General features: G+C 38.6%; 1 pseudogene; it reads right to left on the bottom strand.

Moving 5' to 3' along the window:
- Positions 1–9466: 9466 nt before the first annotated feature.
- LOC142838232 (SWI/SNF-related matrix-associated actin-dependent regulator of chromatin subfamily E member 1-like) lies at positions 9467–11118 on the bottom strand (annotated as a pseudogene).
- Positions 11119–16478: the final 5360 nt, after the last annotated feature.

Below are 16478 nucleotides of genomic sequence, written 5' to 3'. Positions count from 1 at the left end.
TAATTGACATCTACCTAGTTTCTAGATTACAAATCTGAGTGGAATCCTGTTGAGTAAAGACAGAAGATTGGGTAAACCGCCGGACACACTTAGGCTGGACACCGCGGTTAACTTTCCAATGCCTATCAAACATCCATCATGTTTATCTGATCACATTCTACCTTCCTTGTAGACAGACCTTGTCCTTTATGGAAACCCATTCTTTATGTATAGCCAATCCACTATAAGTGTCTAACACACCAGTACAGCCCTGGAGACTCTTAGCATATATTTGTATGTCTTGGTAGAGAGAATTTCTCTGGGTTTAGAGATTCTGTAACACGATAGTTTTGATGCTGCTAGTCATGGTAAAGAAGAGAGGCAAATGACTTTGGCTATGGAAAAGGCAGGAGGAAACGAGATGTTTTGAGATTTTGCATGAAATTGTTGCAGAAGCTCATAGCATCCAAGGAACTTCCTGGAAGCCCCCTCCCATCTTCTTATACATTTTCCTCCCTGCTCCCCTAGCTTTCCATTTTCTTCCCTACTCCTTCATTTCCTTTTCTCTCATTTTCTTCAATCTCCATCCTCTTCCCCCACCCCTTCTTCCCCCTTCTTTCCTGTCAGTTTAAAGTTGTCATTTTTTCTTCTGACTATGAATAACACAAATTTTTGACAAGTACAATTGAAGAAGAAGGTTGGATAGAATACTTTTATTAGAATATTAATACTTCAATTATTAGAAGTCTTTAGGCACTCAAATCTGGTAAAATAACTAGTGGGAAAATACAAACTGTCTGAAACTTAGAAGTCCATGTGTGAATAAAGAGTATACATGAAAACAAGTGATAAATAAATAAAATTGACTTAAAGTGAATCAATAGAACACAATTCAAGGATGGAGTTTTAGTCCAAAGAGAAGATCAGGAAAAACCCAAATTTTTGCAGTCTGGCCATCGAGCTGGTAAAGGAAAACGATTGAGGATAGTTAGAGACTGCCAATTAGACACTTTCTGAATGAAAACGATTGAGGATAGGTAGAGACTGCCAATTAGACACTTTCTGAATGTAACAATTGTGCATCTGAATGCCAGTTTTCAGAGGTATGTTCTCTAACATTTAGACCAATGCTACCCCAAGTGTCCTAGACGAATTGTAGAGTATCAAACAAGGAGCAATGCTAGACTGAAGCCAAACCTAAAACGTGTATGGTTTTGCTAGTTTTCATTTCCACCTTGCTGCTTGCAGATTTAGATGCTAGCTCAGGATTTTCTCTCAGACCCACTTAACAGTCTGCTGGTCAAATTGAGCAGTGGCTTCTGTACTAAACTCCCCAAGGTGGTGATTTTCCTGTAGTATAATCAGGTCAGTTCACATCACAGAACAGGGAGTGCAGACGGGTTTCACAGACAACTTTTGCATACTCTGAAAATAAGGAAGGAACTAGGCAGATGTAACTTACTTACTACCGTGTATATCTTAGCAACAATAGCATTTCTTTTGTAGTGCTGCTATCTTACAGCTTCCTTAGAGTTGTGTGTGAAATTAGGAAATGGTTGATGTCAGAGATAGAGTGCTAGTGGTTGGACGCCTTTACATTTTTTAAAAATTAAAATAGAATTAGATTATTTCCTGTCTTTATTTCCTCGCCCTAACCAGTTCTGTGTACTTCCCTCCCTTTGCTCTCTGTCAGATTCATGGTCTCCTTGTCTTTAATTATTGATATAAATATTTAAATACAACCTGCTCATTCTGAATACTGTTACTTGTGTGTATATGACGTCAGGGATGACTATCTGCTATTGCATAGCCAACTGGCTGGCTCTTACTGGAAAAGGCTATTTCTCTCACTCTTAGTGTTCCTTAGTTTCCTGTAGTTCTTTGTTTGATGTGAACTTTCCCCTTTTCTGTTAGAATGTCTATGGGTAGCTGATGAAGTTCTGAGTGAATGTGTATTGTTGCCATGAGTAGAGTCGTGTCAAGGATGCCAGTGCCTCAGACTCATGGGAATGGCACAGTCTTCCCTGCTCTGAGTACTGATGTTTGCAAATGGTTGACCTTTAGCTAAGACCAGTGTGTGCAGAAAGAATAAAGTACAACTTCTTCCTCTTGGATGACTGCAAATGAAGACTGTTCCTCTACAGAGACCTCTTACAGAGTTTACCTAATCTGCCTCCTTCCTTTGCTGTATATATGAATTATGTTGATTTTCCTAACTGTTCCAACAGAGTGCAAGGCACATAGAACCCAGCTTCTCTGTTTATGTGCCTGCCATTTTCTTCATTCCCCTTCACCTCAGTCCAGTCAAGTCCAAAGCTGTGTAGGTCACAGCATAAGTTTACAGTGTTTTCCATCTTGCTTCTTGTTATTCTTTAGTCTCAACAAGAACTCCAAAGTTCTATTATTCACAGTGGGAAAAAGGGCTGGAACTGACAGTGGAAACAACTAGCTTGGAATAGGGCATTGACTGTTACTGTGGCCTAATGTTGCTTGTAACTCTGTGACTTATTTGGCTCTGCAACCCAAAGAAATTCATGTAAGCTAACTTTGCTCAGCTTCATATTCTATGAAAGTAGGGGTAGCGATGGCCATTGCAGGAAAGTTGTGGAGATAAGCCATATCCTGAGACTTTTACAGTTTTTTAATGGACAGATGTCACAAGGATAGCTAACCTCCTGCTTGAAAGGGTCTTCTGGGTCCTTGTCACTGGCCAGTGGACTTCCGGGAAATACACACAAACATTGTTGCCTCGAGTTGGTGTTCAAGTTCACTTGATCCCTACACCTGATGCTCTCCAGGCATGTGGCTGCACAGATCCCTTGAGCTAATAATTTCCAGGAACAAGAATGGAGGCTGTGCACCATTTTCTACTGGTATTTTTACATGAGCAGAAATTTGCTTACATATGCAAAGTCTGGATGCTGAAAACTGCAGCACCACTGTCAGGCAACAGGGAACAAGTTAGGCCTCTGGGTTAAAAGTCTAACTTAGCAAATAAAGAGGGTCGGATTCTTTTAAAAATGGTGCTCAGAATTCCAGTTTCAGTTTTTTACCTAACATTTTTTTCTTAAGTGTTTCTCTTTTGCTGTGCCATTTTCTCAACCTCATTCTTTTCCCCTTTGTTTTTGTCACTGGAAAAACTGTAGCACCATTGGGAGAGGGGAGCTCAGTTGAGAAAAAGGCTTCTATCAATTGGCCTGTAGGCAAGACTGGAGCAGGAGAGCATTTTCTTGATAAATGGCTGATGTGGATAGCCCTGTTCACAGTAGGAGGTGCCAGCCCTGGGCTGGTCGTCCTAGGTTATACAAGAGAGTAGGATGTGTAGGCATAGTGTCCTTCATGGTCTCTGCTTCTGTTCATGTGTCTAGGTTCTTGTTTTGAGTTCCTGTTCAGGCGTACTTTAGTCAATGAACGTAAAGTATAAGCTGAAGTACACCTTTTGCACCACAAGTGACTTAATCATGGTGTTTTATCACAGCAGAAAACATACCACCACAGTGTCTTAGTTACTGTTCTGTTACTGCAAAGAGATACCATGACCAAGGCTAGTCTTAGGAAAGAAAACATTTAATTGGGAGAAGGGGGAAGGGGGAAAGTTTCCTTACAGTTTTAGAGGGTGAGCCCATAATCAAGGTGGGAAGCAGACACAATGGCATTGGAGCAGTAGCTGAGAACTTCATACAGATAGACAGGCAGAGAGAAACACTGGGCCTGGTGTGGTCTGTTGAAATCTCAAAAGGCCCACTGGCTGACTCCCCGTTACACACCTACTCCAACAAGGTCTTATCTCCCAGTCCTTCCTCAGCAGTCTACCAAATGATGACAAACAATTCAAACATGTTAACCTTCTAGGGCTGTTCTCATTCAAACTAGGACACCCAGGAAGACTGAAACTTCTGCTTTCATGTAACTGTGTAAAGTTTGGAAAACCTACCATTCTTATTTCCTTGCTTCTCATTGCATCTATTTAAACTTAAACTGTGTTACTTCATTTGTTTACTTTCCTCATTTTCTTTTCCCCAATTGAAACTATATCTCAGAGGGGAAGAAAAAAAAAGAGTTCAAAGTTCAAAAAATGAAGTCATAACAGTGCCAAGAAAATGCATAAGCCTCATCTTTTAAAGGCAATCTTCAAAAAACTGAAAAAAATACTCCAAGTAATGGCAGCACAGTAATAATTTGACGAAGCTACATCAATTGAACACTAACACAGCTCTTTAGAATCCACCCAGCTCCTTTATATCTTCGTGGCAATTCTCAGAATACCCCAATGAAAGAGAATTACTGTCGTTCCTAGCTTACTGAAGCTCTGAAGGATTAATAAATTTCTCAGAGCCAGACTGTTAGAAAATAAGGAGGTAGTGGTCACAACTATCTGCCTGCCTGACTTCTCACTCTTAGGAAGTCCAGTTTCCTCAAGGTCACAAATGTATCAGATGAGTTGAGAGTACTGCCAATCTTACATAGGCAGAAGGATAAAGTTTAGAAGGCAGCTGTGTATCATTTTGACCACATGGTAATTTTATGAGATAAAATAGAATAGGGAATGCATTTTTTTATTGATTTCTATACTCTGGGATACTCAACAGCAGAAGGCACTAGAGTACTCAACAGATTGCTCCCTAATCATCCAGAGCCAGACAATTTCTTATGAATAAAAGTTTGTAATGTTTTCAAACTATTTAGAGATTGGCAGCTGCATGTCTATCAATTCCTTTTGGAGCATGCCACTTAAGATGGGTCTTAATGCATGCAGCATTTTATTTTTAATTAAAATACTTAGTTCAGGGAGTATTTATTAATAATTTGAACAGCAACAGATGGTCTGCTTATGTGTTGTAACAATCTTTACCCCAAATCAGTCAAAATAATTAACAAAATGTAAATTATTAAGCACTTAAATATGTATTATGCATCATTACAATTCCCGTAACATATTTTAATCTTTTATGAGAGCAATATGATGGCTATACAGTAGTATATAGAATATTCCATGCCAAATGCTTTGAAAATTAGATTATCTTGCTTTGATACATTGGAAAAGTGGTTTGCAAATATTCTGGTAGTATTTTTAGAATGTTCTTGCTGCCTAGAAATGGAGAAAAGTCAAACTAAATGAATAAAATCATTCTTGGTAAGAGCATTACACAAATCAGGCCATCATTGTGTGCATAGTTAGTTCTATATGTAGCAATTTGGTGCAGCATTTGGGGTAATATCAATCTGTATGAGAATTACGGAAACTATTATTTTCACAGCACAAATCTTGAAAACCAAAATTTTCTGTGGAAACAATGTTTGTATCCACAGGGACTAAGTGACCTTGTTTCTCTTCAAGTTATATTTAAATCCAAGTTTTCAAATTTAATTCAATTGCCTGCAATACAGCTCAGCAGGTAAATATGTTCACTATTAAACATGATGACCTGAGCTCTAACCCACAGGGTGGAGGAAGAAAAGCAATTCCTGTATGTTGTCCCCAGCGTCCCCCAAATAAATAAATAAGTATAAAATGATAAAATAGTTTGATATTTCAATTTGTATTTTATTTAAAGGCAATTTTTCAATTCTAAAGCAAAAGCAGAATAGAGCTTAAAACATATTTCACTTATACAACTTTGAATTTTCTTATCCTAGTAATTTGTTTGAATTATTTTTTGCTGTAGTTTCAAACATGAGTAGGAAGGAGAGGACTGGCCTGATGTATTTTGTGTGTGACTTACGTGAGTTAATGAAAAGCCCAGTATTGTGAGTATATGTTAAAAGGCGATCTAATCCCCGTATTCGTTAAAAATCTAGTGTGAAATGCAGTTGTAGAAGCCCAAGTAATGATTACAAATCCAGATCAGAGAAATGTCACATAGATACCAGGTCCTAGTTCATTTAATTAATCCCTAACTAATTCTGAGAAAAAAGTATTTGTCTTGTATTCTCAGGCCATAATTTAACATATATAATCTCATTATGGTGTTTTGCATACATATGTTAAAATTTGACACCCTTCAATAATTATATATTTAAATTATTACAGTTTAAAAATTAAGTTTTTAAATGCATTTTAACTGACTTTTGTAAAAGACTTTTTTGTTCTCCTATAGAAAGAAATCCAGATTTTACAGCACCAAATGTTGGCATTTTTCTAAGTCTATTTTTTGCCTTCTTTGCCAAAAATTAAGTGGGTATAGCTTTGCTATTTTGTTCCCTGTTCCTCTGTTTATAACCAAACTTTTTTTTTTTGTTAGCACCAGGCTGTATTTTTCACTATAGCTCTATGTTATCATCTGAGGCTGGATATTGTAATAGCTCCAGCATCATTCATATTCTTTAGGATTGCTTTGGGTATTTGTTGTATTTTGTGGTTCATTATGATTTCTTGGTTTCATTTTTACCCCTAACCTTTGGAATATGACATGGGAATTTTGGTAGTTATTACATTAATTCTGTAAAGTATTTTTGGTAGTACAGACATTTTACAATTAAATTCTACATATTCAGAAACATGGATTATTTTTCATCATCTGGTCTTTTCTGTAATTTCCTTTTACAATAATCGTGTTAAGTAGTTACTCTGTGGCTTTTAATGCCTTCAGAATTTTGATAAACTAATAAAACAGACATTCTTGCAGTTTAACTAAAATGCATCAACCATCCAACCCAGGTGCAGTACTCTAGAAGTGATTTTGCTCATTCTTCTGGCATTGAAAACTATTGTTTTGCATCCCAGCCACTGCATTCTTTCAGAATGGCTGCTAATACTTTGCAATATCAATTGTCATGTTCTTTCATAGCTCCAAAAGCTGTGTATGCTTTTTAAGAACATTTAAACCTCTAGATATACCAAGTGACTCAATTAATTAGATTTTTAAGTTTTCTGTTATGTATGTATGTTATGTATGTTTGCATAATTATTTTTATATACTTGACTGCCATAAAATTTCTTTTCATTTGTGTTTTTAAAAAAGCCCCACATTTACTATGATATGATTTAGCCTCAGTGTTACTACAAGTTACTAAACTTGCTTAAAGATAAGGCATTATTAGTCATAATTCTTTCCAGGCTTTGAGCCACTGAAGACTAAATACTTACCCTAAAGATGTCAGTTTAGCACTAGTAATGCATTGCCAGTGTGCAGTGAGTTCTGCCCTTTCATTTCTTTCCCTTCCCCTAATAGAGACACCCGTAGTCCATTCAGAACTGTTCTGCTACCCTGATCATAATCAGTTTGTGCTTTTCAAACATCATCTTTGGAGAGCGTGAGACTGTGTGCTCCCTGTGGTGTTTGAAGTCAACCCTTCATCTGCATCTCCTTCTTAGGCCACCCAGGATGGTTGCTCATCTTTGTAAAGTGCACTCACAGTTGCCTTGGGGTTTCTTAGGCAGCATGTATCTAGAGAGATGCAGACATTAATTATCAACCTCTTTTGCTGCACATGGTGACAGGGTGGAGAATTGGGGATTAAGCATGCAACATAAACTTGAAGGGGGAAAATGTGTTGTGCTCTGTCTGCAAATTTAACATTCTGTCAGCCTCCTGGTCAACAGATCCCATGTAGAGCTGCCTAAAATGCCTAAGTAAAGCAAAGATGCAGATGCTTGGGGCTTGACTATGAAAATCTGGAAATATCTCTAGGGCAGGATCTTGGCTTCACTATCATCAAATGTCTATCCTTTTAAAATCTTTATATGGCTTGAAATTTTACATAAATAATGCAGTGACTCTTAGGACCCGAACTAAGGAGAGGGAAGGGGAGAGAGGGACACACACACACACACACACACACACACACACATATTCTGCATATATATATATATATATATATATATATATATATATATATATATATAGAGAGAGAGAGAGAGAGAGAGAGAGAGAGAGACAGACAGACAGACAGACAGACAGACAGACAGACAGAGACAGAGAGACAGAAATGGGGGGGAGACAGACAGAGAGAGTCAACCTTAAGGGTTTAACCCACTTGTGTGAACCTACTTGAACACCTCCCACTTCATCAAATTTTTTGAAAATAGTTTAAGGAATTGCAAATATTTTTCTTTTCAGCTGGTTTTTAGCAATGTAAAAATGTCCCTTACTATACTGAAGTTTACTGTAATTAGCTCAAGTTAATTTTGATGCCGTTGTTTAAATGCTCTTACCTGGGGCTGCAGAGATGGCTCAGTGATTAAGGTTAAGTTGTTGCTCTTGAAGAGGATTCCAGTGTGGTTTCAAGCACCAACATGGAAGCTTAAAAGCATGTGGAACTTTAGTTCTAAGGGAAGCCATGCCTTTTCGAGAGGCACCAGGCATGTATATGCTGCTATACACAAGCGGATCTTTTAAAAATGCTCATACTTACAGTCCACATAATCTAGTTTTTAAACATAATCACATCTGTTTCAATAATTCTTATGAGTAAATTTCCATCTTTAAATTTTTCTTTTTTGTTGAATCACTTTGTATTGTTTTCAGCTCCAATAGTTAGGTTGCCCATACTACCCTATGACTAACTCATTGTACTCAGTCAGGTCTACCTAGAATTTGTGGTCCTTCTTCTTCAGTCTCCCAGATGTTGGGATTATAGTCATGTGCCATAAATTCTAGCTTTCTTTGACTTTTAGCTAGATTTTTTGATTTTTGTGATTGAAGACATGTACCACCATAGCTGCCTTTTAAAATTTAATTTATTGGCATACATTCATTTGCACTAAAGCAATACTATAGGTCTCATGATGACATTTTTATATACGCATGTCATGTGCATTGCTCATACCCATTCCCTCATTCAAAATGTTGTTTTGTAAAGTTATTTACAAATATTAATAAATTCAATTTTTATTTTAATAATTACATTCTAAAAATACCTGTGTTTTCTAATACAAAATATATTGAGTTGTAGGGGAAAATTCTTTAACACTTGACTCCTTGGCTGGCAGCTAGATTTTCATATGTGCTTCTGTAATGTCTTTGATTAAAAATAAAAATCATAATCATATAATATCCATTTGCAAATAGAAAGAACTTTAAAATCCTCTGTACCTAGGCATGGTAGTTTCACCTTTAATCACAAAACATGGGAGGCACACACAGGAAGATCTTTGTGAGTGTGAGGCCAGCCTGCTTGACATAGTTCAAGGCAACTCAGAGCTACATGGTAAGACCCTACCTCAAATAAACAGACAAACAAAAACCTTTTCAGAATTTTTATTTTTGGCATTGCATTAAAGTGGAAGGTGTTTTTACATGAGTTATAATACTATTAAGAAAAATATATTATTAGTATTAATGAAATATTTATTCATGATAGCCAGATGCCAACATATCAATATTACATAGAAGGGGAGCACTTTTTCAAAACTAGCTTTCATTTGAAATTTAAAATATTCATGAAAAATATATTGTCTCTTCTTTTTTTTTTATTCACCATTAAAACCAAAAAACATTTTTTTTCCATTTATAAAAGTTTTAGGACACATAAAACAAGGCGACATTTATTCCTTCTTCTCGGCTTCTGGCATGGGGTCTGTGGGTGCTCCTCTACTGTGGCACTGTTGCTCTCTGAGCCAGTATTACTATCACTGGTCCCTTCGACCTCCGTGCTGTCAACCCCTCCTGCTCACTCTCCTTGTCCTCAGGAGTAGATGTGCCTTCTTCACCATTCTGCTGGCTCTCTGTCATTTCTTCCAGGTGTGTCTCCTCTGTCTCCATAGGGATGCTCTCTTCATCCTTTTTCTCCTCAGCTTTGTTCGTTGCTTGCTCTTCCTCAGGGGCAATACTGTCCTGACTGCGCTCGGCTTGCTCCACTGCTTCCTTCTCCCGCTCCTCCTGCCTTTTGCCGGCCTGCTCCTCTGCCTGTGCAATTTCAGCTGCGATTTTCTCCATGTCTACTTCCACCTTCAGACCGCATAACCTTTTAAGTTCATTGTTGCGTCCCCAACACCCCATCTGCCTGCTCGGCTAGCTTATGCCCCGAAATAATTACACGGACACTGTATTCTTTTAATCACTGCTGGGCCCTTTAGCTCTAGCCCTTACTGGCTAATTCTGATATCCCGATCAACCCATCTCTAATAATCTGTGAGCACCGGTCTTACCGGGAAGATTCTAGCCTAAATCCATCCTGGGTCGGAGCTGGGGCATGGCGTCTCTCTGAGGCGTCTGCTCTGGAGAGCAGAGCTGTGGAGTCTGACCTCACTTCCTCTTCCTCCCAGGGTTCTGTTCTGTTTACTCCACCTACCTATGCTCTAACCAATAAAATGGGCCAAGGCAGTTCCTTTATTAGCCAATGACCTTCCTCCATCAGAATCCGTGCTTTCCAGGAATTTCCTATTCTTTTCTTGGTGTCGCTCCTCTATCTGACCATGTTCGGCTTCCAGTTTTCGCTGATGAACCATTAAAGACTGGACCTGTGGCTTGAGGACCTGCATTCTGGCCGAGGGACCACGCTCTCACTGAGGATCTCACTGATGAGGCGGTGGTTTCTCTGGAAAGGGGCGGTAGCTGTATGCTTCATTGAAAAGCCATCATCATAATCATCTGGATCCTCAGCAGGCTGAATGCTCATATAAGGTTCTCCTTTCTCCATGCGAGACTGTCTCTGTCGACTTTCTTCCTCTACCGCAGCTTAGGCACGACTTTTTGCATTAATATATGCAAGGTATGCAGGGGAATTGTGATAGGCCTTCATAGACTCATTGTACTCTATCTTTTCGGCTTTGTAATCGTTTAAATATTCTTGTTTCTCTTCATCAGTGAGATCTCGCCACATGCCACCAATAATCTTGCCAATTCCCCACAACTTTAGGTCAGGGTTGGAAGCCTTTACTTGGTCCCAGACCTTTCTGCTGTACCTCATGTAGGGCATCAGCGGCTTATCTGGTGGCTTTGGAGGCTTTGGAATCGTGATACCAGATGACGCTGTGACCCGGCTGTTGGTGCCCGGGTTCCCTCCCAGCCTGTAGTTGTTGTAGATGACTGTATAGATTGTATCCCACAAACCCTGGTGTGCTGGGCATTTGTGTTGCAGGAGCTGGGGTGGGAGGTGGGGCATAAGATGGTCTTTTTGACATTTTGGAAGATTAAGTTCTCAGTTCCTGAGTAATGAATCTGAGACACCGCGGGCCGAAAAGGCGCCCGCAGCTCCGGCTTCTCTTCCCTTTGTCTGTCTCTTCTTTTTTATAATTACAACATTAATTTTTCTTTTTTAAACTTTGTGAATTTTGTCCAATGTGTTCTGATAAGACGGACCCTTATTCTCTCTCTTCCATATATTCCTTTGTTGTCCACCTCCCCAGGAGGGTAAGCAAGAACTGTGGCAGTAATCTGTGAAATTTGTGGGCCCACTCACTGATTTCTCCAAAAGAGGTAGTCTTTTATAGCATTGGGTTTTTTATCTGTTATATTGTGCTGTTTAATAAGGGCATTGTTGCCCCCATTATAAGGTAATTCCATTTAAACTTTCTTTTTTTTTTTTCTTTTTTTGGTTTGTTGAGACAGAGTTCCTCTGTGTAACAGCCCTGGCTGTGCTGGAACTGGCTCTTATAGACCATTCTGGCTTGGAGCTCACAGAGATCTACCTGCCTTTGCCTTCTGAGTGCTGAATTTAAAGGCATATGTTACCACTACCTGGCTCCATTTAAACTTTTTAATAAATGCCTGTATATGTTTTACAAAGCCTTTATAGTAGGAGGTTTCCATGTGACTTTTTCAAAGGACCTTAGTATGAGTTATTCTACTCCATATTCAAGATATAAAAATAGAATTTAATAAACAAATAATCCTGAAGAAACCTAAACTAAATTAAAACTTTCAATGGAGATTCAATAAGACAAATAAAAAAACTCATTGAAAAGCCTCATCCACAGAACAGACGGAGAGAAACAGAATATAAGGGCTTGAAAACAGGGTGGAGGAATCAGATTACTCAAGCAGGTGAAACCTTAAATCTAAAACAACAACAAAATCATATTTGGAAAATGTAAGAATTATGGAATACTATAAAAAGATGAGAATTATGAATAATAGATATAGAAACATGAGAAGAAACTTTCTTTGATATTGATTTACAGTATTTGATTTACAAATATTCTGTGTCAAATACATAGAAAATATTTTCAACAATATGTAGAAGAAAATCTCCCCAAACAGAGAAACAGGGTTCCCAATGCAAGAGGCATTCAGAACACCAAAGAGAAATGACAGGAAATGAAATTCCTCATAATATACAATTTTTCCTGCTTTTTAAAGTAAATATGAATCAGCATTTCTTTCACATGTGAATAAAATTAAATGTTACCTTAAGACTCATTGTTTACTTTCTTTATGCTTCCTAGACACTTTAAAAAGTCAAGGAAATGATTCCCGATATTCTGCTATTCTCATAGACCAAAGCCTAACGCAATCATCATCAGAGAGGCTTCATCTAGCAACTGATAGGAGCAGATGTAGACACCCACAGCCAAACATTATCAGAACTCAGAGGGGGAGGATTGATTGTTGAAGCCAGAGGGGCCAAGGGCATCACAAGAACGTGGCCCACAAATCAACTAAGCAGGACACATAGGGGTCACAGAGATTGAAGTGACAATCAGGGAGCCTGGATGAGTCAGAGCTAGGTCCTCTGCATATGTGTTACAGTTGTGTAACTTGGTGTTCTTGTGGGACTCATAACAGTGAGACTGGAGGTGGTTTCTAACTCTTGTCTGCTTTTGAGAATTGTTTTCTCTTACTGGGCTGCCTCATCCAGCCTTAATAAGGGTTTGTGCTTAGTGTTTGGTAACTTGTTAATGCCGTGGTTGGTTGATATCCCTGGGAGGTCTGCCCTTTCCCAAAGGGAAATAGAGGAACAGTGTATGTGCAGGAGAGTGGAGGTGTTGGGGAGGGACTGGCAGAAGAGGAGGGAGGGGAAACTGATATACGAGAGAAGAATAAACTAAAAAGAAAGTCACATAAGCATTTGTTCAACATAGCCAAACTTCAGTGTTGACCAATTGCCTTAATACTGCTTGAATAGTATCAAATTTTGGGTGTTTTCTTTACTTCACAGTATTTTTAAGAATTCTTCAGGCTGGTTCTAGCTACCTACAAATTCTGTAGGCCCAGAGTGAGATCTCTGGTATGTCTCTGATGCTAGTATTATTCTTTGAGTGAAACACTAGTGGGCACTAGTAATTCTATCTATTATTTGATCTCAAGCTAAGATGGAAGGATAGAGGCACCAAATCTCATTGTGTGTAAATCACTGAGTAGAGAAATAACTCACAGAATCAACTAACCTGGACTTACTGGGCTCATAGATTGAACCAGCAATCAGGGAGTTTGCATGGGAATGACCCAGGCATATATATTACAGTAGGGTAGTTTGGTCCTCTTGTCGGACTCCTAACGGTTGGAACAGGTCTGTCTCTGACTCTTTCACTGTGGTGCCTTGTTCAACCTTAGTATGTGGGGAAGGTGCTTAATCTCACTGCAATTTGATATGCCATGTGTTGTTGATACTCATAGGAGACCTGCTCCTTCCTAAAGAGAAAAGAAGGAGTAGATTGGGAGTGGAAGCAGAGGAGGGGTAAAGAGGTGGAGTTAGGAGGAGAGGAGGGGAAACTACACCCAAGATGTAAAATAAATAAATAAATACCTTTTCTTGAAGAAAAAAAAGCAGTTTAGTGTCTTTAAGGGAATGCTAAGGGGAGGGGAGAGGAAAAATAACTAAATAGCAAACAAGACTTAAAATACTAGCTGACTATTTAAGCTAATTAGAGAAAAGTTAGATTCTCTACTCTGGAGAAAGGATGGCCCAATAATTGAGATACAAGTACACTTTTCGGTGTGATGCTTTGAATTTTCCAAGCATGCCATTCTTTAGAGGTTCAGCTCCTTATTTTATGGATACAATCTCCTTGATTGTCTCATGGGTACTAACACACCAATGTAAGACTTAGCATCAGATTGATGATGTCTTACAACCCTGTAAGCTATATTTGCTTGAAGTAAGGAAAAAGAATCATTCTGTGTAAGGTAAAAAGTATGCCTTACAATAAATGCATTCACAAGAGTGTTTACTTGAATCTGAACTCAAATGTAAAAGTATTTGTCTGTACTGACGGACTATGCAAAAGTGGATTCAACACATCCAGACCTACAATGCTATGATCATGAACAAACCATACATATGGCATTTGATAGATAACTATAAAAAAGTAACAATTCACCATGAGTGATCCTTAACCCACAGATTATATGACACTGTTTTGATTTCTAGACTTCAGTCTGAATAGGCTGGCAGGTGCATGTTTCTTTCTTTTGCTTTCCCTTAAACAACAAATGAGAAGTCTGTTTACCTTGGGGAGTCTTAGTTACAATGATGCCCAAGTGAGTCATGAGGATAGGCCCAATGGAAATGGAGAGATGCCTACCAATCTCCCAGATTCAATCTTTTCTGGCTCTTTTTCTAAAAAAGAAAGTGCATATGAACATGTCTTCAAATAACTTCAGTTTTATTCATCATATGATTACTATCACATGAGTAACCTGTTTTCGAGACTCATACCTGTCAGAAACATGAGGAACAATAACCCATTTTAAATAACCAATTATGTTAGGATACTTTTAAATGTACCAGTATGACTAGCATAATATATGTGTGTATGCATATGTATATATATATATATATATGAACTCATATCAAATAAAACCGTATCATTCATAAGTCTACTAACACAAGTATGAGGAGCTGTTTGAGTATGTGGCAATGTCTTGAACATACTTCTACTCCATCTTTTTTTCCCCAAGTCCAGTGGATTTAGAAAGGGTTGTTCTGACTTTTACAATCTTCTCTCTCTAGTCCTGATCACTGATGCAGGCAGAAATGAGAACGCTGGTATAAAGACTTCCTTTTCCTATTCCAGAAAATTCTTGCCTTTGAGCAGAATTCAGTAGAAACCTGCAATATTTGAAGCAGTCACCTTGCAATTCTTTAACGTGGGTGACTATGCCCTGAAGTCTTATACAGAAGGAGATGGAGTGGGGTGTCAATTATTTCTGCACTCAGGGCTATGCACTAACAATACACTTGAGCGAGGCAGAGGTTACACATCAGCTGCAAACCCACAGGCAACTCGAACCTTCCATTAATGCAAAGGAACTAAGAGTTTCCAGAAGTCAGGATCTCCTTGGTTGTAAGTTCTCAGTGATGCAAACTTGGATAAGGATATATTAGTCCTTGCTACAATATGCCTGTACCTCAGCTAGAAATGAACAGAGAACGTATGGCAGCAACATTGCACAAAACTGTAGCTCAAACTCAGGCATACGTGCTGTCAGGCTTTATAGCTAAGACCTGTGTTAGTGACAGCCAAGGTTGTCTAAGAGCTCCTTCAGACATGGCTTTCTGAATATATCTTATTGGGATCCCATAAGAAGGCCATTTTTTACAATGTTTAAACTGCAAAATTATAGCATAAGGCCATCTAATGAGATGTATTAGTATCAAACTTTGACATGGTATAGGACGATCTGTAATAAGTACACACAGAGACTATTTGTATACACACACATATGTAGTGCACTGTAAAAATGTCAGTTGTACCTCTTCAATATGAACTCATCATAGCAGATTGCTAATTTAACAATTTTTGCAGTTGAATCAGTTCCAGATCAAGACACGCCAAAATAATCTGAAGGCTCTTGCCATTTCTAGTAACTCCATTTCATTTCTTTAACCCATCACTCATAGACCATTGTAAAGAAGGCCTTATCCTCCTTACTATAGGGTAATGAAACTCTGTTCTGTTAGCTAGCGCTTTAATTCTGATTCTTCTCAAGTCTGATGAAGAAAGGCTCTGTCACACTTAATACTTCTAGTTCTTCAGATGCATGGATAGACCTGACTAATGAATAACAGGTCCTTTTCTTTTCAAATCTACGGACTATTTGTCACGTTTCTTTTGAGACACAACTCAGTGGACTAGCTTGCGTGTCACTCATGGCCCCACCAAGGATCTGAAAATCAAATTTCTCCTGTCCTTTTCTCTTTTCTGCCTTTCCCTCACATCCTGAAAACAAATTTTAATTCATTTTAGAGTTTGCCAGCAGGTGGTAGGAATCCTCCCCTGAATAATATTCCTTTAAGCCTTGCCTTCTGAAATCCACAGAGTTAAGCTTTTGGAGCTTCTACTCAAGGCAATGGGCGTCTCTGAGATTCCTGAAAATAAAGAAAGGGGCAGGAAATGAAGTTCATGATGAATAAAAATGGACTTTTTAGCTGGGCACTCGTGGCGAATGCCATATATACTATTGTTTCTCTTCAGATCGTATACATCTTTCACCTTTTAATCCTAGCACTTGAAGAGCAGAGGCAGGCGATCTCTGTGAGTTCGAGGCCCACCTGATCTACAAGAGCTAGTTTCAGGACAGGCTCCAAAGCTACAGAGAAACCTTGTCTAGAAAAACCAAAGCGGGGGAAAAAGCACTATTTAATATTACTTTTCTCCTTCCTCAATTACAGAG

Source organism: Microtus pennsylvanicus, chromosome 1, assembly GCF_037038515.1.
Source record: "Microtus pennsylvanicus isolate mMicPen1 chromosome 1, mMicPen1.hap1, whole genome shotgun sequence".
NCBI classification, from domain to species: domain Eukaryota; kingdom Metazoa; phylum Chordata; class Mammalia; order Rodentia; family Cricetidae; genus Microtus; species Microtus pennsylvanicus.
Note: the sequence above shows the minus strand (reverse complement) of the source record. Positions and strands in the feature narration are given on the sequence as shown.